At 38.2% G+C, this 21,673-nt stretch overlaps 1 protein-coding gene across 1 annotated transcript in view; it reads right to left on the bottom strand.

The window, feature by feature from the left end:
• The window catches only part of COLEC12 (collectin subfamily member 12), a 126,653-nt gene that overhangs the window by 49,633 nt on the left and 55,347 nt on the right, over positions 1 to 21,673 (bottom strand). The window lies entirely within an intron of this gene.

The following is a 21,673-nucleotide window of genomic DNA, read 5'->3' on the forward strand; positions in this document are numbered from 1 at the left end:
GTGCCTAGAGTCAGATCTGAACTCAGTAAGATGAGTCTTCCTGACTCTATGCCTGGCACTCTATCCACTGTGCTACCTAGCTGCCCCTAAGAGTCTAGATCAGTGATTCCCAAAGTGGGCACTATTGCCCCCTGGTGGGTGCTGCAGCAATCCATGGGCGCGGTGATGGCCACAGGTGCATTTATCTTTCCTATTAATTGCTATTAAAATTTAAAAAAATTAATTTCTGGGGGGCTAAGTAATATTTTTTCTGGAAAGGGGGCAGTAGGCCAAAAAAGTTTGGGAACCACTGGTCTAGATAGACCCATGGAATTTGTTGTAATGGAATCTCAGTTAAAATAGAAAAAAAAATTCCAGATATGATTTTACTGGTTTAAGGAACTTCTGGTAAGTAAACTCCCTCTACCAATCAGCAGTGAATCTGAGATATGGGTTAGAGGCTCACTGAGGAACCAAGAGGTTAAATAGCTTTCCTAAGGATCACACAGTATATGTCAGAGGCAGGTTTTGAACCCAGGTTTTCCTGATTCTAAGGCTGATCCTTTCATGCTGCTTCTCACTAAGAAACAGAGATTATTTAAAAACCAGAATGTTTAACTGGCCATTTGTTTGGACTGTGAAGATATGCAAGAAATGGAATACTGGTCCCATAAATTATGGTGTGGTTTTGTGATTTTGCTTTCTTAGTGAGAGGAAATAATGTTTTAGGGTATAGTAGTTTCAACCTGTTAAAAAACATACTTGTCTGAGTAGTAACCGGTTGTCATTTCTATAAGTCCCTACAGAAAGTAAACCATAAAAGAGGAAATTTCCATCCAACTGATGAGAAACACAGAAGACAGACATTAGATATTTTAATGTGAAAATCATGTTATAAAGAATATGTTGATCAAGAATATATTTGTTTTCTTGACCTATTTTCCTTTGTGCTTCTTACTAATAGTGTCTCTTGGGAGCAACAGTATGTAAAGAACTGATCTATTGTGACTATGCTTAATAATTCTTTTTTTTTTTAAATTTAAAAAAAAATTTTTATTTTAAACCCTTAACTTCTGTGTATTGACTTATAGGTGGAAGAGTGGTAAGGGTAGGCAATGGGGGTCAAGTGACTTGCCCAGGGTCACACAGTTGGGAAGTGTCTGAGGCCGGATTTGAACCTAGGACCTCCTGTCTCTAGGCCTGGCTCTCAATCCACTGAGCTACCCAGCTGCCCCCTCAATAATTCTTGATAGATAAATGTTGTGGATTAAGTCACAGCTAAAGTTATTCTTCTTCAACTTGATATTTTATACATAGCAACATTCTTTGATAGAAAAGCATCTTCAGCCCTGTTTATTGTACAATGATGAGAAAAACAGAATGTTAATATGACTGAAATTTAACTTCTTGGGCACACCTATGCCTCCTTGTGTTACATGCCTCTGGACTGTAGGCAAAAGTAGAATGGATTCAATGTGTTGATTTCGCTGAGTAACAATTTGGATCAGATAGTTGCTGACCAATTCCTTGATTGTTCATTTTGCAAGGAATAATCCATTTGATTGACTGCAAGGAGAAGCATGAACTATGTTCCATGCACACCAATGTTCCTTTCCACCCCTTCCCCAGTTTTTTTTTCTTTTTGGGAGAGGAAAACATTTGCTTGGTAATTGATTAAAGGTGGGAAGGGAGAGAAATGAGTTAAAGATGGCTCAAAGGTTTTTTAGCTCAAGTGATTCTAAGAATGGTGGTGACAATGGGAAAAATAGAGAAATGAGGAGGAATGATGATAGTTTTCAAAGGGAAATGAGGTCAGTTTTGGACATATTAAGTTTGAGATGTTGGCAGGACACCCAGTTGATGATATCTAGCTGGAAATGCAAGAGTGGAACTCAGAGGCTAGAGATACTACATAGGAGTCAACTGTATAGAAGTGATAACCGAAGCCATTGAAATGGAGGTAGTTGCCAAGAAGAGAGAGTATAGAGAAAAGGATGGAGGGGATGGATTTCAGAGTTCATGGAAAGGATAGCTAGAATCCTGTTGCCTAAGTTTTTGTAAGGTCAAGGATGAGATGCTCTCAAAAAAGGAATTCTGGAAACAAACATATTTAGGGGCCAGGGGAAGAGAAGCAGCTCACTGAGAGGAAAAAGATCTGAGAGTTTCTTTGTTAAATGATACTGTCTTATCACTCACTAAAATTATTATTCCTATGCATGTAACTTTCAATCTCTAGTTCCACTCTTATCTAAATCTAGTCTATTTCTAATTGCATACTCAATATTATCAGTTGGATATCCTGATGTCAACTCAAATCCAACATATTCAAACCTGAATTTATTCGATTCCCTGCCAAATCAGCTAGTTTCTCATTCTTCAATGGCACTACCACACTTTTAATCAGTTACTCAAGAAGTTCACTTGTGAGTCATCTTTGATCCTTCCTTTCCCTTGAATTCTATCTCCTACATGCCTCCCCACCAACACGCCCCTGCCCCTGCATTAATTAATGATCAATGCAAGTAATCATTAAGATTTGTTAATTCACAATTCTTGTCTCCATTCCTACTGACAAAACCCTAAAATCTTCATCACTTCATTCCTGGATAACTATAACCTTCTAACTAGTTTTCTGATTTTTCTGCTGCAATCCATCGATATACTATATTAGAATGAATTTCCTTAAGTAGTAATTTTGTCATATCATGGTTTCACTTAAAAATATTCAAAATAAAAAAAATATTCAAAATATCCATGTAAACTACAGTATAAAGGGAATTTTCCTTGGCACAGCAAGTCAGAGTCTTTCTATAATGTGGCCCAACCTTTTCCATCCAATTCTCGGCTCTTCTTGCAGAGGAATCCTTTACTCAGGTCAAACCAATCGTCTCACTACTGCTTGAATAAGTCAAACATTCTTGGACTCTGAACTTGTTCAGATTGTTCTTTATACTTAGAATAGCCTGATCTTTATATACCCTTCATTCGAGAACCAAAACTTTAAGTGTTTCGTGATACTTTTTCTGACTATTCTGATTGACATGGATCTTCTCTGTCTTTTTTATGGTCTGGCTGAGACTTTTCTTTTGGCATTTAATCATGGGCTTCTTTTAACAGCTACTTAATTCATGCATATTTATTCTTTTTCCGCTTGGATTTTAAGCTTTCACATTTGTAATGGGGGTTTGGCACATTCTTCAACTACCTAAGTTGGAATCACTCTTATGGGGAAAACCTGATTCTTGAGGGGACAGAGGACTTTGGCATGCATAGATATTCTTTATTGGCCTACCACATAGCTGAGATCTGCATTTTTTCCCCATTGGGTGACTATTTGTATCTTTAAAACTGCCTGAGCATAGTTGGGGTTTTTCTGCATACTTCTCAGAGGATGAAGGACTATGATCAGGTGGCACTATGTTTGTAGTAAGTAAGATGTGAAGGCTTGAAGGCCACCTCCTTCCTCTAATTCCCTGAGAAATAGGCTTAGGATTTTAACCCTTTCCTTTGTCCTTTTCTGTTTTAAGTGAAGGGAATGGACTCTCTGACCTGGAAACTTGATTCATGGAGTCCAGGAATCTAGGCCAGATGTTGCAGGTAGTCCAGATGTAAAAGACTGAAGAGCAACTGTCCAGGGCCCAGGAGCCTGAATTTGGTGGAACTATTACTATATAAAAACTGAGCTGAACTGCAGGCCTAAAAACCCTACCCTTCCCTGGGACAGAGGAAGTATGGGTATGTATGCAGGCTGTGTGTATAATATATATGGATTATGCCCTTGAGGTATTGGGAGAAATGTTTTTATATTTTTCCTTGTTCTGTCTTTGAAGTAAATATTTCTTTGTAAAAGTGAATCCAATAGTAAGTGGTTAAATGAATCTAGGGAGCTAGTCAATGGGCACCTAAAAGGGGGAGAACACAGTCAATGGGGATTCAAGCCAGTGGTAGAGAAGAGATATTCTTTGGGTTTCTCAAAGTACTGGAGAATTCTCTCTCTGTCTTTTTCGGTGTCTCTGCCTTTCTCTCTTTGTCTCTGTCTGTCTCTGAAGTGAAATATAAAAGACATAGCCCTGAGAGAATGTAGCCCGATTTCCTATGATGCTTTGCATATAATTAGCCCTCAACAAATACTTTCTAAATGAATGAATGAACTAACACAATTGGACAAGGTTGGAGGCCCCCAACCCCCTCTCCCCCCAAGCTGTCCTGAGGACTTCCAATGGCATAAAAAAGGAACATTTGCTTTTGTTTTTCTTCCCTTTAACAAGTATTACACAGGCCCAAGTCAAACCTCCTTTTGATACAGTCTACAATCATTCATTCACTTCTACAAATTCACCTACACTGTACATAGTCTTGACAGTCCTATACCCATTGTCTCTGTTTTTTTTTTTTAATGGTTAAACTTACCAGAAAACAACCAACCAACCATTTAAGGAATGTGCATTCCTTATAAGGGAATTAGGCATCACCTAGCCTCAATGTCACAATGAAGATGCTTTTGAAATTGGCTAATGGAGACTGTAGAGATGTGCTTTAATTCCTTTACATATCACCATCATGTTCTACTGTAAAATATAGGCACAAAATCCAGGCTTGTCCTCAGGAGAAGATCTCAGAGAGAGATTGGAAGACATATTTATGACCTTTTGAAAAATCTCTGTTTGAATTTTAGGACCCAAGTGGATTATTTTTTCTACTCCTCGCCTCTTTGATCTATTATCTTTATTTGAAAGAATTTCAGAACCAACAAAAGACTGTCCCTGAGGATAATAAATAAAAATCACCTGTTGGGGAACAAGTTTACCAATCAAAAGCTATTAGAGTAATAAGCAACCTTAGAGAGGTCATAAGTTGACCCTCTCATTTTTACAGGAGAGGAAACTGAGGCATTGAGAGGTGAGGTGACTTGATCAATGTTGTAGAACTAATTAGTGGAAGAATCATTGGAACTAAATCCTGGGACAAAAACCCCAGGTCTTCTGACTCTTGCCCTGGTGTTCTTTCAGCCAGACCACTCTCTTTTGCTGTTCCTTTGAGCTTTGGGTTCTCAGCACTGTATCAAGTACATATGGTATTAATGCAAACTGGCTCTCAGACATTTGTCACTAGTTTGCATTCCGAAGAGCCAGGGTCACTTCCTCATGATGTGCATTTCTCTCTGTTGACTTTATCAGCATTTAATCAATATCAGATGGCACCTCCTGGGCCCTATCCACTTGACACACTTTCTCTCTGTGTTTTTTCCCCCGTGACTTATTTTTAATAAGAATTCTGTTTTCTCTTTCTCTCTCTGCCCTCCACTGGGAGGACATCTGGCCAAACACACTAATGCTTGCTACAAAGAGATCCTGCTGGCTCATATATCTGGGGGACACCCCCCTTCTCCTCGAACCAAGATGGCCACAAAAACATGCAAGAGAGACATCCCCCTGTTACCAGTCTTTGTAGTGTTTATTTTCTTAGCATTACTTTCAAGATACTAGGGACTTTGTTCCACATGGGGGTTCCTGAGGGTAGGGGGAAGGAGAAAGACACCCATCTGCAGATTCCTGATTGCTTGTTCTGCAGAGGGCTGCAGATAAGAGATTCTACTTCAGGAAGTGAAGCATTTTTGCCCTTTGCCCCTGAGAGATTTGGCTTATCAAAAACCTGGCCCAGACAGCATATGGAAGCCTGTGTATTGTCCTCACACTTGGCCCTTTAGAAACATTTCCCACTGAACTCATTTTTTGGCTCTTGTTTTATACATTTTACAGAATCCAAGTTTCTGGTGCAAGGTGAAGTTTGGGGGACCAATTCAAGCTTATAGGTATCCTATTTAGCTCTTTGAATATCTCCATCTTCCTGGAGAACCGTAAAGATTGAGAATTTGGCCCACTGTCAGAACTCCTAGTACCCTATTGTAATGTGTTCTTTGACACATATCTAAAGTGAAAAGAAGAAAGGGAGGAAACATTTAGCGAGACTGCCTTAAACTCTACTGGAAGGATAATGCACAGAGCAAAGATTTCAGCACTGAAGAGAATTCCTTTTTTCAACAGTTCTCCATGAAGAGCCCTCCCTAAGCTTGTGATCCCTCCCTAAGCTTGTGGTCCGGGTTTCATTCCAGTCAGTGATTCAGAATATTTTTTTGGGGGGGAAAAAAACCAACACAAAACCCCAAAAAACAAAGTAAATCTGAACTTCCCAAACTCAACTAGTCTGTTTACTAACTTTTTTTTTTCTATAGTCATTATCAATGAAAGGAATTTGGCTCTTTCCTGACAGTGGATAAATGCTGGCAAATGCCCTCCTCATTAGGAAAGTGGGCAAATTTGGTAAGGCTTGGTCTATAGGGATGGTGACTGGATCTGTTTTAATTATCACAAGTGCACATCTAATCTGGGTCATTACATGGATCAGATTACTGAAGTCAAACCTCAGAAAGCTGGTTGGTTTCAGAATCCAGTAAACCACAAGGTTGGATCTGAGATTTGCCACTTCTTTTTTATGTGGTTCTTTATAAAGATATTAATCTACTTGTTTGATGGTGTCTTCCCATAAGTCTTGGAGAGAAATCTGGGTCTAGGACCAGAATTGATGATTTAAATTGACTCTCACAATTAATATGCCCTCAAAAGCAACAAAGTGGTACAATGACTAAGGTCATAGGCAGACACTTGAAGTTACTCAATGCCACTAGAACAGAAATGAAATATAAGAAACATTTGACTTGATCCCACTAAGTATCAGCTTTCCCTTTTTATAATAGCCATCTACCAAATGACAAGACATATTTATTTAGTAAAGTTATTTTTTATTTATTAGTGAGTAATTTAGTTTTCCAAATGTCATTGCCTGCTTTGGACATCTATTCCCCTTGTTATGCCAATTTTCCTAGACCATTTGGAAAATCATGAAAATGGGAACAGGACAGGGATTGGAAATGAAAATCACTTTCTGGGTAAAATAAACAAAGCAAGACAGTGCTTCTTTATTTACTAAAAATATATTCAGACTAGGAAAAAATATTAAAAAGAAGGTTTTATGGGAGACCAAACACCTCGGTTTTTATCCTGAGCTTCAAATTCTATTCACTTAGAGGGGATGGAGTTTTGGCTTCAAAGAGAGCTTCATCTCCAGGAGAAACAGTAGAAAGCCCCAAACCTAACTTAGTCTTAGTGATTCACTAAAAACAAAACAAAACAGAAAAGGCATGGAAGCTGTCCTTTTCAAAGATATGTTTAGTGAGACTTTTTTTGCCTTTGCCATAGCATATAGTATCTCAAAGGAATGCCATTATTTCTTTCAAGTGGTTTTCATTTTCATCATGAGAAATTTCTTGGTGCCTTGTACCAAACACAAATGCTCTTATTATGGAGGGAGATTGTTCCATTGACTGCTCCCTGACCACGATGTCTCATGTGTTTGTATATCCCAAATGGTTGTCTTTTTGGCTCAGTTCCTATTCATTTTATTCCATGGACACTGAATGAATCATCCACTGTCTTAATAATACATTTCTAAAGCTCTAATCATTTCATTATATAGCACTATCAAACAATACCCTATTGTGATTAAACCCTGAGTCTCTTGATTGAAAGAGTATGTAAAAATTCAGCCTCATTCTGGTTACTCAGAGGCTGCTGGGTATCTTGGGCTGTGACAATACACCAGACTATGGGCAGCTAGGTGGCACATTGGATAGAGTGCTGGACCTTGAGTCAGGAAGAGTCATCTTTCTGAGTTCAAATCTGGCCTCCGACACTTACTAGCTATATGACCCTGGCCAAGTCAGTCAGCCTTCTTTGCCTCAGTTTCCTCATCTGTAAACTGGGTTAGAGAAGGAAACGGCAAACTGCTTCGGTACCTTTGCTGAGAAAACCCCAAATTGGATCACAAAGAGTTGGACATGACTGAAATGACAACATTAAATTGAACAGGTATTTTGAGGAAAAGCTCAAAGAAAAGTCTGGTATGCTACATTTTACAGAAAATCATAGACTTCCGAGCTGGAATCTAGTCCACTTCCATCTCCAGTTTTAGAGATGAAGTAACTAAAGCCCAGAGACAAAGTGACCAAAAAAGAAAAAAAGTAAGAAGAGGAATTTGTATTCAGATGTAGAAAGTCTGACTCCATATATAATACTCTCTTTCCACTATGCCACATTCTAGCACACTCAGTGTAAAGTGAGCAAGCAGTCACCTCTTTAAGTTATATGTAGCTAAAATGGAATTTCTTATGAATTCGTCTCCAAAGGGGGAAAGAAAATACAAGCAAAGTCACTCAGGGAGAAGAAATTGTTAAAAACAGGCATGTTAGACCCATGGCTTAATTGAGACACTCATTAAAAGGAAAGGAAAACAAAACATGTTATATTTTGGTAGCCAAGGCTTCTCAGAAAAGAGTAGCAAACCTAAGAGCCAATACACAGAAGTTAAGGGTTTAAAAAAAAAAAAAAAAAGAAAAGAAAAGAGTAGCAAAAGCTAGACATAATAAGTCAGATTCTTTGCCAGAGTCTTAGATGGACTGTGTTGTCCCTGCTGATGTTTTGTGGGGACACTTTTAAAAGGGCCAGTCAATTCCTCCCTCCCCTGCAAGTGGGTGAGTTTTCATGATTTCTGATAAGAGAAAGGGTTAAATCACCTTACTACTGCCTTGAACAAGACAAAGCCCATATGCCTTAGACTTTTTCTAGAAATCCAAAAAGAGGGCTGTTTATGTCTCAGGGGAAGCACTTCTAAGTGAGGCAGGAATGCTGGGGAATGTGGGATTAGGGGTGGGTGGGTTGGGAGGAGAAGGGAAGCCACAAGGCTCTTGGGAGTTTTGTTCAGTTTAAGCCTAAAACCATAGTAATGTGGCCGTGTCTGTTGAAGTCTTTTGAAGTTTCTGGTACACTGGAAGAGCTCAGAGTCAAACTCCATAGGGACCAATGAGCTGTTAAAACCATGACAAATGCCAGCAGGCCAAAGCCTAACCGACAGCTGGAGTTGAAGGAAACAAGGTAGGAGAGGTTGCAATGGAAAGAGAAATTTAGAGGAAATTATATTAAAAACTAAGTTATAATGAGCTTGCCTTGAGCCTCTTTCCTTTTAATCTAGCCTACTTACACTAGCAAGAATCATCCCCTTTTCAAATACCACCTTGATCATATCACTGGATTGTTAAATAATGGACAGTGGCTTCCTATTGCTAATCAGAGATCATCTAAATTCCTTAGCTTACATTTCAAGACCTTCTAAATGGCTTTCTCTTATCTTGCCACATCCCATTTTAGACTCTCCATTTCTACTAAGCAAACTGCTTTGCCATCATTGGACCATCCTTTACTTATTTTTTTCCTTCTCAATTTTGACTTAAGTCATTGCTTCTGATTGAAATACCGCCTTTCATTAAAGTAAAATTCCTTTTCTCCTTCAAAATCCTACTCAAGAAATCATTCTTTCCATGGGAATTTTCAGAATTACCCCACCTCAATTCCTGTGACCCTTGGATACTTATCTATCCATTTTATTAGGACCTTTCTTTGCACTTAACACACTCTACTTCATATTACAGTTATTTGTTTACAAGGCAAAGCTTGTAATTTAAATTCCCTGAGGGTTTGGAATAAAAATTGAAATATAAGATCATGTGAATTCATAGCTTAAGAAAGCAAATGTGCAAAATTTTCATTGGCTTCTCTGCATTTTTGAGTTGGGTATTTTATATACCGACTTATGTATTTCACTTTTGTATTATCTTTCTTCAAGGTGAGTATCTAAACAACAGCTGCTGTCTCAAAATGATTATATCATTTTGAATTGGCCATGCCTAGCATGAATGTGAATGATCACATTCAGTCAATTTTGTGTTCGTGTTGCTCTAACATCTTTTCATCTAAAGAAGACTCTGTTTTCTAGCAACTCAAGTTTGACAATATTGTTTGTAAGTTAAATGTGATACTGCCATTTTAAATTTCAACCTCTTCATGTAATTAACAATTGGTGTGATCAAGGGATATAGTCCTAAAGCTATATTGCATCTTTTCACATTTAATTTAAACCATAGGTTATTTTGAAAGGCATCATATGTCCACTTCCCATCCTAAAACCTTGAAAATTAACCCTCCTAGGAGCTCATGCTCCCTTATTAGTAAGCAGACTGACTGCAAAATACGAAAATAAAAATTTAAAAATAAACCATTTTATACCAGTCATAATAACGGATTAACACAGAGCTAGAAAACTTGGGTGTGAACTTTGGCTCTATTTAAAAAAAAATTATCATGTGACTATGGGACAATCCTTTCCCTATTCTGGGTCTCAGTTTCTCTATCTGTAAAAGGAAGGGGCTGAACTAAGTGATTCCAAAAAATGCTGTTAGTTTTTAATCTAGAGTTAATAACAGGAATAGGGAGCTGACCAGAATTAGTTGGCATAGGGGACTCTCAGGTGAGGAAATTTCCCCCTACCAATGAAGATCAACTATAGACAGTTACCTGGAGGCACTGAAAAGTGAAGTGATTTACTTAAGGTCACACAATCAGTATGTGTCAGAGTTGGGATTCAAATCCAGATTTTCTGTGCTTTTAAGATAAAATCTCAATCCTTTATGCTACATATCTAAATCTAAACAAATCCAACAAATGCTATCAATTTGTCTCTGTATTCCCAATGTCTAGTACAGTTCCTTGTACAGAGTAGGTACTAATACTTTAGTTCAGTTTTCTTTTTTTAATTTTATTGATAAAGAAAATATTTTTTGTTAAGTTTTCTGACTTGAAATCCTAAATAGACTTGAACTTCCTTATGCTACTGTCTAGAAATCTTGACAGGCTATGACACTTGGCTGAGTTTAATAATAATATGAAGTTCAACAAGGATAACAAAAGAGTAAGTGCATCAGTACAAGATGGGGGAGGCATAGTTAGAAAGCACTTATTCTGAAAAAAATCTGCATGTTTCAGAGGACTGTAAGCTCAATGGGAATCAGCAGTGTGATATGGCAGGCAAAAAAGTTGCTGAGATTTTAGGTTGCATATAGAGAGGGAAAGAGAAGTGATGGTCCCACTACATTTTCCCCTCATTAGTCTACATCTAGTTCTGTGTCCAGTTCTGGGCACCTCAGTTTAAGAAAGTCACTGAACTGCTGGAGAGTGGCCAAGGGAGGGCACTTGGAGTGATGAGGGGCCTTCAGTCCATGCCAGGTGAAGATCAGTTGAGGGAAGTAGAGATTTTTACCCTGGAGAAAAGAAGACTTGAGGGAAACATGATCGCTATCTTCAGGTATTTGAAGGTTTTTCAAGCGGAAGGGAGATTCGACTTGCTTGTTAGACCTCAGAGGGGCAGAACTAGGAGGAAGTTGCAAGGAGGGAAACTTGGGCTTGATAATACAGGAAAATTTTCTAACAATGAAAAAAAAGTCTTCAAAAGTAGAATGAACTACCTTGAGAGGTTAGTAAGTTTTCCTCCATGGAGGTTTTTAGGCAGAACTTGGATGATCACTTATTAAATATATTATAGTGGGCATTCCTTTCGTGTATGGATTGGATTAAATGACTGTCTAGGTCACTTCCAACTTTCAAATTTTGTGATTCTGTAATAAAAACGAGAACTCCTCAGAATAAGATAGCATTAAAATACAGAAAAGAAGACAAATAGATCTCAGTGCTAGGATATTACAACAACAATCTAGTTAACTGTCCTGGGACAATTACATTTGGACTTAGCTCTGAAACCTGAGTGAAAAAATGAATCACTTAAGTGGAAATGACCTAAATGAGCAAAAGAATGCAGAAAACTAATGAGGGAAATGGGAGGGAGCTAGTCTACCGGCTAATGGGACCACCAAGACTGGGAATGCGGCTTACAAACAATTCCATTGAAGTATAACGCATTCATCTAGTCACATGCTCATTATTAAAATGGGACAGTCAGATGAGGAAGTAGAAAATGCACTCATGGGTAAGACAACATGATTTTTTTAAATATCCCCAAATATAAACTGGAAAAGAAACCCAGAAAAATCACTAAGTAAATAGGAGCTAAAACTACATTGAGTTACCATTCAATTTAAACTCTTCCTTCTAGATTTTAAGAGTACTTCTTCCACTGATACAGTCGCAACCCCTTTATGCTTTAGAAAAGGCTGGTTAGGGCTACTAGCTGGCATAGTAGGAAGAGTGCTGGGCCTGGAGTCAGGAAGACTCTTTTCCAGTACAAATCTGACTTCAGACACTTACTATCTATGTGACCCTAGAAAGTCACTTAACCCTTTTTGCCTTAGTTTCCTTATCTGTAAAATGAACTGGAGAAGGAAATGGCAAACCACTTTAGTATCTTTGCCAAAGAAACCCAAATGGGGTCATGAAGAGTCAGACAGGACTGAAATGACTAATGGACAACAAAAGGGTTACTTCATGAATTATTTCATTGAAGACATTCATGCTTGGTAGCCAACCAACCTCTCTTTTCTGAGCTTAATTAGGCTAGCACTTTGAAGATAGGAATATATAAATAGGCCTGTCTTGGAAGGTTTTGGTTTTTGTTTTTGTTTTTAGCTTGGCATGTCCTTCCAAGACTCATGTCCTGCTAACATAGCCTTTGAGAATTCAGAGGGTCTCCAATCAGAGTCAGACATGAGTAAATGAGTGAATTTAAAATGAATTAAAAAATGACATTCGTTAATGTTGCTGTTCTTTGCAAAGACTTTCCAAATGACTGAATTAAACAAAGAAACTGATTTTTAGATGTGAGAGAAACAGTCGCATTTATAGATGATTAACTGTAAACAATTTACTTGAAAAACATTTTGTAAGCAAATTTTCTGAGAGTAGAAGTGATGTCAGAAAATCTTTCTGCAAAACATACAATAGCACAATTCCAAGATTCCAAGAGATGTTTGAGTAGCCAATGAAATAGCACTCTTCGTCACCCTGAGAATGGCAGACTATTTATGTCCTGGCAATTTCAAACTAAGGTGACACTTTTATCTGGATTGATAATGTGGGTGACTTTCTATTCCATTCTGGAAGGATTAAATTTCATATGTTGTGGGAGGTAACATTGCACAGTTGAAAGAATATTTTAGTTTCTTCTGTAAAATAAAGAGTTTGGACTAGATGATCTCCAAGGCCCTTCCATCTGATATTCTATACATTTTAATAAGGGAGACTATGGACTTAAGGGAATTGATTTTTATCACACAATGAAAGGTAATAAGAAAAATCATTTTCTGAACTATTTGGTCCTCTCATATTACAGTGCTCATGATAAGTATTTGGTAAAAGACCACCACGAAAGTAATTACAGCTTAATTACCAACATTCTTTGTAAAAGGTAAAGAAGCTGAGAACTTTTAGGAAGAACTCATGAAGTTCCTTCCAATTATATAAACATATATATTGATACTCAGTGCCTTCAGTGCAAATGTAGGAATAGAAGAGATGGTAAAAAAAGTTGGAGATTAGGAATTGGGAGTAGCCTGGAAGTTAAGAATGAGAGAGTACAAAAACTGGTAGACAACACAAAAGCCTCATGCCTATTCATCATGAAATCTTTAAGAAAAAAATGGAAAACTAGATAAAATATAAATCTGATATAACCATATTACCGATATAAATCAGTAGCCAAACTGAAGATACTAAAGGGCCTATAATTTCAGTCATCAAACTTGTGACCTTGGAAATCAGAGACTTATTGTTGGTCAGAGGCAATGCCAGTTTAGAATATCAAATCACTGTAGGATATTAAAGAGATAGGTTTTTTTAGCATCATATCATAAAACAAAGAGGAACAGCAGAGAGTAAAATTTGTTTAAAGAAAGCTCAAACCCAACTAAACAAAGTTGTTTCAAAGTCATTTAAGGATAAAGTTGAAGGAGGACAACAAACACAGGAAAGATGGAAAAGATCAGCAAAGATTTTTTTGCAATAAACTCTTTCACTATCAAGGACAGGGGGTCACCACTAGAACTTATAAAGAAGATAGAAATGATATGGAAGAGAACAAAGATAGAAAAGCAGCTGAACTAGACCAAATGAGCAGGGTAGGTTCAAGCTGGAGGTATCAGTTGTGAAGCCATTGTAAGATCAATTCTCAAGATATCTGAAGAAGATACTAAAAGTGTAGATTGTTGCCAAAAAAGGTGACGTTGAAAATTACTGAGCTATATGCCTATTTTCTCATCTATATGAAAGGTTGAGTAACCTATTCTGAACTGGATTGTCTGAGCCACTTTTTATTTTCTCATGTTTTCAGTATATAAAATAGACCAAAGAGGAAAATCTGTGTTTAAAGTACACATAGTCTTATTGTTAAAGTTAAACATACTTTGAGGACATTTTTGATGGAGATACTTAGAAGGGAACAAGCAGGATTCTACAAGAGATACTCCATAGGAGATCACTTTGTTTGCAATGTGCCACTAATTGAAAAATGCAAAGAATACAAAATCTTACTGCATTTGTTTTTTGTTGATTATAAAAAAAGGCACTTGATTTGAGAGATCAAAGTACCCTCTCAGAAGTTCTTCTTCTACAAACTCTCATGAATATGTCAACACTATCTAGGAGTCCTGAAAAAAAAAGATAATTTTGTTCAAGGCCCTTCTTTTCATTAATATCATTCAGGGTATAAATTAAGGATAGGTACATTCCCCAAAGCTGTTTGCCTCTGTCATCAAGGAGGTTCAGTACAGAATATAAGTTAAAGAGAGATTTTTCTATGGATGATGATATTTTCCAAATGTTCCTGTTTATGAATAACATTGTGCTGATTACATCAATTCCAAAACACTGTAGAGATCCATAGGTACTCAAAAGAAGTTGGCCTGAGAAACATACTGGAAAAATCAAGTGGATAGAGAACGCCCTTTGTTCATACACTGGACAATATGCACTGGATAGATAACATATAGAACTCATTCATTAGAATATATATCTGGGTCAAACACTACAAATGGACAATGAATTGGGCTCAAAATTAAACAGCAAGAAGAGAGTGAGCTAGAATTGCCTTTGGGAAATTTTAAAGATCTTTGATGAGTCTCAACTTCTCTCCCAAGACAAAAATGGCATCTTAATATTGGTATTCTTTTGCATGCCTCTGAAACATGGAAAAGAGACTTGGAAATGATTGTAACTAAGAAGGCAATGGAAAAGCACACAATGGAGGTGACTACAAATAGGAGATTATGATGGAGAAGTGGATAAAAGAGGTCATTAAATAAATATATGAACAAAAAAAGAACATAGGCTGGGCCTGTGGGGGACGATGAGGGATAACCAGTTGGCAGTCTGTGTTGCTCCACTGGTATCTACACTAGGTCAAAAGAAACCAATTTATATATATTTCTATATATTATATATTTACATATGTATTATATATATGTTATATATAATGGATCGGATGGATCCATTGTGGTAAAATGATGGGAGGAAGACATGAATAGGAGCAAAATAAAATGGACAGGTAATGGTTGGGCTATAATCTGCAATATTGAAGAGAAATCTACACTGAAGAGATTACATATTTATTTGAACATTACATAGGAGATATTTTAATTTACATAGCCAACATACTCATTTGATAGATGAAGAAATTGAGGCCCAGCAATAGTGATTTGCCAAAGGTCACATGGCTAGTAAGTGTCAGAGGTGGGATTTGAACTGCAGGGTTCTTGTCCAACACTATATGCCATATTGTTTTGGTTCTCATATACAGCCATTAATTTTACCATTCCATTGCCATAGGCTTGCTCTCTTGAACCATCACAAGAATTTATGTCCTGAGTCATAAGGCCTTAGAAAGAAAGTTGGTGTGGACCATCCTTACCCTGACAAGATCATTAGGAACACGACTTCAGGCTTGTGCCTTATTATTGACAGATTGGTAGCATCATCATTGCACACAAAAGGCTAGGAAGGTTCTACTATTATTCTGCAGAGACTCCTCAGGAAATGGAAGGTCAGCTGGATTATGTAGTAGAGACACAACTGGTGGTGCTCACCCAAAGCCATAAAACATGGGAGAAGGGAGCAAATGGCAATCTTGATTTCCAGGTCTGACCATTCTGCTTTGCTTCTTCCTTCCTGAAAACTGTTATGCACCAGCAGCAGGGCTAGTAAAGATAACTACCTACTAAATTTGAGTCTACTGGCTGCCTTGAAACAATCTGTCAGTTTTATACAGCACTTAGGGGAAAACACCTAATAAACAACACCTAGTAAAGGAGAAGAACGTGTACTACAGGCAAAAGGGGAGACAAGAAAAGAAAAAACCCCCGTGCAGCTGTGGTTGTGACAGGGCTAGTAAAGTCAGAGGTTCTAATTTACTCATGCAATGTTCAGCTCTGGAACGTGTGTAAACATCGAGCTGCAAGCTTTTAAAAGCAGCTAGCATTACATAGAAAAAAATTATTCTGGCTTTGAGCTAAGTGGGGGAGATCAGGACTGGCATGTGGGGACTGAAGGAATACTTGCCTGGGAAGCAAGAGAATGAAATTCTATTCGTTCTCTACTGCTACCACTTGAGAGACTTTTGAGCCAAGTTACCGCACCTTTTTGAGGTTCTGTTTCCATATCTGTAAAACGAAGGGGTTAGCTCTCCTCAGAGATTCCTTCCAGTTTTAGAACTTTGAATTCCAACAATTCTACCCCTGCACCAGAATCTACTGCAATGGGGCACAAATCATGCCCGAGTGGCATGTCTGAGAGTGGAGATGAGGGATTCAGAAGTCTCTGGCAGATGGACTGGGCTCATGTGGGATCCTTTAGTCTAGAAATTGCTGCCCTGTAATGCACAGGATCCAGAATCAATTGGAAGAAGGCACAGAATAGAGGCTGAAAACAAATTCTTGGAGAAAACTAGAAAAAAATCTAGTTATTTACTTAGACAAGATGAGAAGATGGCAGATATGTGACAACAGTGACAAATGGCCAAGAACAACAAAGTGATGGGGGAAATGGACTGCAAATGCTCTCCTTTCTATTAATGAATTTGTTTTCTGGAAACTGCTCATTCATCTTTTTTGTTTTCTCTAGTGCTCAGCTGAGCACCATGTGATAAGTGCTTAGAAAATGTTTTCTGAGTTGAATAAAAGATTTTTAGAAATAGTCCCATACCAAACATGAACATTCCTCTCCCTAATACACCTTTATATATTTTTCAACCTCCTTTGCCCAATAACATTCTAGACTTAGAATCCAAACAAGCCCCACATAATTTAAGCATTGTCCTTGTGCATGTTGACAAAGTTTCTCAAGGCTCTAGTTTCTTTTGATGTTCCAAATTCCTGAAAAAGCAGTACGTGGGCTCAAAAAAGTACTTAGAACCTCAAAAATAGTCACAAATTTGACATTTAACTCAATCATTCATTTATGTCATTTTCATTCTAGCTACACCCATCTTTTTTTTAATCATTCCATTCAGTGTCACTAAATTTGGGGAAATCAAAGCAATTTCTCAAATAAAGATATTTCAAAATTCTCTCTCAAATTCAATTTTCTAAGAATTCTCTGTTCCTAATCTGATTGTAGAGTGCTTTAAGGTTGACAAAATGCTTTCCTCATAGTAATCCTGTGAGGTATGGACTGTTAGCATTATTATCCCCATTTTACAGATGAAGAGATTGAGGCTCTGAGAAACGGAGCAACTACTCCAAGGTGACACAACTAGTGTGGAGTTCAAACTCTAGCCTTCTGATTTAGAGTTCAGTTCTCTTTCTACTATCCTGCATATACCAACATGGCAATGATTGATGGACTAAAGATTTTTTACATAAGCTGCAGTCTTCTGCCAGGGGATTAGGAGTTCCCCAGCCCTTTTTTGGCAAACCCTCATATAGCATGATTTGTACCTAGTCGTGGTAAACTCTGGGAGGTGAAGTAGAATTATCAGAATAGAAAGAACCATAGAGATGGAAGGCTGTTCTGAGATTTCTAGGCCAGCACCCTCAATTTACCTACATATGATGTTAATGTGTGTCAACCAGTACATTTGCTGATTGTGCCCTAGGTTCCCACTACACAAAGATAAACATCATCTGTCAATTGGCTATGTTAAAACACTTAGAAACCCCATCCGGGCTCTGTCCTGCCACAGTGCTGTGCCTACTATTAATTGATGAGGTTTTTGCTTTCTTTAAAAAAAAAAAAAGCTTAATTGGTAAGCTTTACTTTATTCTTGGGTTTTGCCCTAGTACAGGGTCTGCTTGTAACAGAGGACCTTAGAAGGCACTAAAATGCCTAACAGTCAGTCTGAATTTTTTTAATAACGTTCTAGATTGTATAGAAATATTTCTGAAACTAACATGTCTGTTTTCCATGAGTTATCTTACTATACACATGCTCTGGACACAGAGTAAGCCTGCTTGCAGGAAAGAGTCAATCAGGAGCCTGTAGTGAGCCTGAAGTCTTGTTCATTCCCAGATACCTTCACAGTCGCTGAACTTGCTGTGCTGTCCATCTCAAACTCTACCTGAAGCAGCCAGCTTAATCCAGCTTTGTGGTCAGTTATTGCCACCAAACATCCTAAAGCATCTTGCTTCTGTGTTCCACTTGTCCCAGGAAGATACTGTCCATTCTCCACCCCAACTCCTTCCTGAACCACTTCTTGTTGCCCCTACTCTTCTTGGACTATGAGAACTTTATTCTGGTTACCCCACTTTCCCTTTTAATAAATAATCTTTTTAACTCAACCAAGACTTCTCTATATTTAAGGAATATGTTTTTCACAGTTGATAGTTTATATATGTACATATATAAACATAACTATCTATATAGAGAGAGATATAGAAAACTCTATGTCTATGAAGAGAGAGACATATATATATGTATATATATAGCTACTGTATAAAGCATTTTTATGCATTCATTTATCTCTACATTTTGTTATCATTACTTCTTTCTGCCAACTCTTTCCCCCAACTCCTCCAAAACCTTAAGGTTCCTCATTACCTACCAAATTACCTCCAGATTTTTTAGCCTGCCCACTCTGGCCTAAAACTTTTTTTCCAGATTTATCTCCCACTACTTCCTTTTAGGTATTCTGTTTTCCAACCAAAATTCATTGTTGCTGCTAACACACTCTATCCTGAACACACTCCATGCTTTTCTTCTTTTGCTAAAGCTTAGTTTTCCATCTGGAATATCTTCTCTCTGCTGTCATTTGCTTCTCTTGAACTATTCTTATCTATCCTTCACATTCAAACTCAAATTCTATCTTCTTCATGAAGCCTCCCCTCATCTATACAGAAAAAAAGTGATCTCTCCCCGCCCTCCATCTCTCTCCTTCCCTCCCTCCCTCTCTCAGCCTTGCTTTGTCTCTATCCCTTCCTCCCTCTCTCTCCCCAGCTAAATTCAATGAACATTTTAAAATATCTGCTACATGAACAGCACCATGCCTAGATGCCAGGCATAAACACACACACACACACACACAGATACATGCACACAAGTCACAACGAAATAGTTTCTGCCCTCCTGGATCTTTAAAAAAAAACAACAACCCTTATCTTCAATTAGAGTCAATATTAAGTATGGCTCCAAGGCTGAAGAATGGTAAGGGCCAGGCAATGGGGGTTAAGTGACTTTGCTCAGGGTCAAACAGCTGGGAAGTGTCTGAGACCACATTTGAATCCAGGACTTCCCTTCTCTAGGCTTGACTCTCCAAACACTGAGCCACCTAACTGCCCCAATGAATGGATCTTAATAAATAATTTATTACCTATATTTCAAAATTTTGGTTCTTTTAATGTATTCATCATTAGCATCTACAAATCTTCATTATAATAATAATTTATCAAATATTTCTTCATTGCCAACATATATGTTGGACACTTGGAGAAGTAATATAATGAACCATGAAATATTATAATCCCTAGCTTCAAAGAGCTCACATTCTAGTAAAAGAGAGAATAAATCTATATAAAAGAAGGCATAATGCAAAAGAACTAGAAATTACTCTAGGAGGTCAAAGGATCAGAGGAGAGTTTCTTCCTCTGTTCTCTTTGGCCCTTCCCACATCCCAAATTAAATATAAGCTCCAGGAGGGCAGAAACTATTTAGTTGTGACTTGTGTGCATGTACGTGTGTGTGTGTGTGTGTGTGTGTGTGGCTTCCTTTAGGGTCCAACTTAAATCCAATCTTTTACAGGAAGCTTTTCCCAGCTCCCTCCCACCCCCTTTTTTAAACCCTTACCTTCCACTGTGTATTGGCTCCAAGGCAGAAGAACGGTAAGGGTAGGCAATGGGGGTCAAGTGACTTGCCCAAGGTTGCACAGCTGGGAAGTGTCTGAAGCCAAATTTGAACCCAGGACCTCCTGTCTCTAGGCCTGGCTCCCAATCCACTGAGCTACCCAGATCCCCCCTCCAACTCCTTTTAATTCTAGTGCCTTCCCTCTTTTAATTATTTGTTATTTTTTTCCTGAATATGGCTTATTTGGACATATTTGTTTGCTAAGTTTCTTTGTGGAAGGTAGGAACTATCTTTTTTTTTTTTAAACCCTTACTTTCTGTCTTGGAGTCAATACTGTGTATTGGCTCCAAGGCAGAAGAGTGGTAAGGGTAGGCAATGGGGGTCAAGTGACTTGCCCAGAGTCACACAGATGGGAAGTGGCTGAGGCCAGATTTGAACCCAGGACCTCCCGTCTCTAGGCCTGGCTCTCAATCCACTGAGCTACCCAGCTGCCCCCTAGGAGCTATCTTTTGCCTCTTTTTGTATTCTCCAAGTCTATCACAGTGTTTGGAAAATAGTAGGTACTTAATATGTATTTCAGCAAGCTAGGTATTATAGTGGATAGAGTGCTAGACTTGGAGTCAGGAACACCTAAGTTCAAATCCAGCCTTAGATACTAGCTCAGGCAAGTCCTTTCCACTGACTGCTCCTGGGGTTCTTGTTAAGTCAACAAACATTTATTGTTGTTCAGACATTTCAGCATGCAAAGACATTCTGTGACATAAGCATGGTCCATGGCTACCCATGTGACCAGCACACTAATCAGCTAAAGATGAAGTGGGAATCTGACATAAAGCATGAAAAGTATTAAAACCATCTTTAAAAAAGATTCAGAGGTTGTGCAGACACAGAGAAAATCTGGGAAATAGTTCATACATGGTTAAAACCAACAAGTCCAATGTTGACGACTGAGGTCCAGATGTCCTACTATGAGATACCCTACTCTAAAAACTTGAAAAGTTGGCAGCCCTTTTCTGTGGAATTCAGCAGTAGCAGTGAACCCAAAGCTACAGGACACATCTGGTTTTATCTTTAGGCAGCTGGGAAGCTGAGCACCTAGTTAGCTAGGGCCCCAGGGACAGGCAGAGGGAAGGCCTTGCCTTAGTTAGAAATGTGGGCTAGGGTAGGAGAGGGAAACTAAAAGCCGTAACATGTAGAATAAATCTCAGGCTGGCTCTCCCCATCAATGTCCCAATGACGAGAATACAGGGGCCCCTACCTACAGGATTTTTCACTCACATATTCTAAACAGACACAGTATGAAACCCTGTGTGACTTTTCATTTCTTAACTTCAGAGGAAACTTATTGGGTTTCATCAGTTAAAAATATTATCATGACCCCAGAAAATCTGTGTGTTGGAGACATCTATTTTAAACAGTCATGCCATCATCACAGAAGAGAGACAGAAAGAGACAGCAACAGAGAGAGAGAGAGAGAGAGAGAGAGAGAGAGAGAGAGAGAGAGAGAGAGAGAGAGAGAGAGAGAGATCTGGAAT

Source organism: Gracilinanus agilis, chromosome 1 (genome assembly GCF_016433145.1).
Source record: "Gracilinanus agilis isolate LMUSP501 chromosome 1, AgileGrace, whole genome shotgun sequence".
Lineage (NCBI taxonomy): Eukaryota > Metazoa > Chordata > Mammalia > Didelphimorphia > Didelphidae > Gracilinanus > Gracilinanus agilis.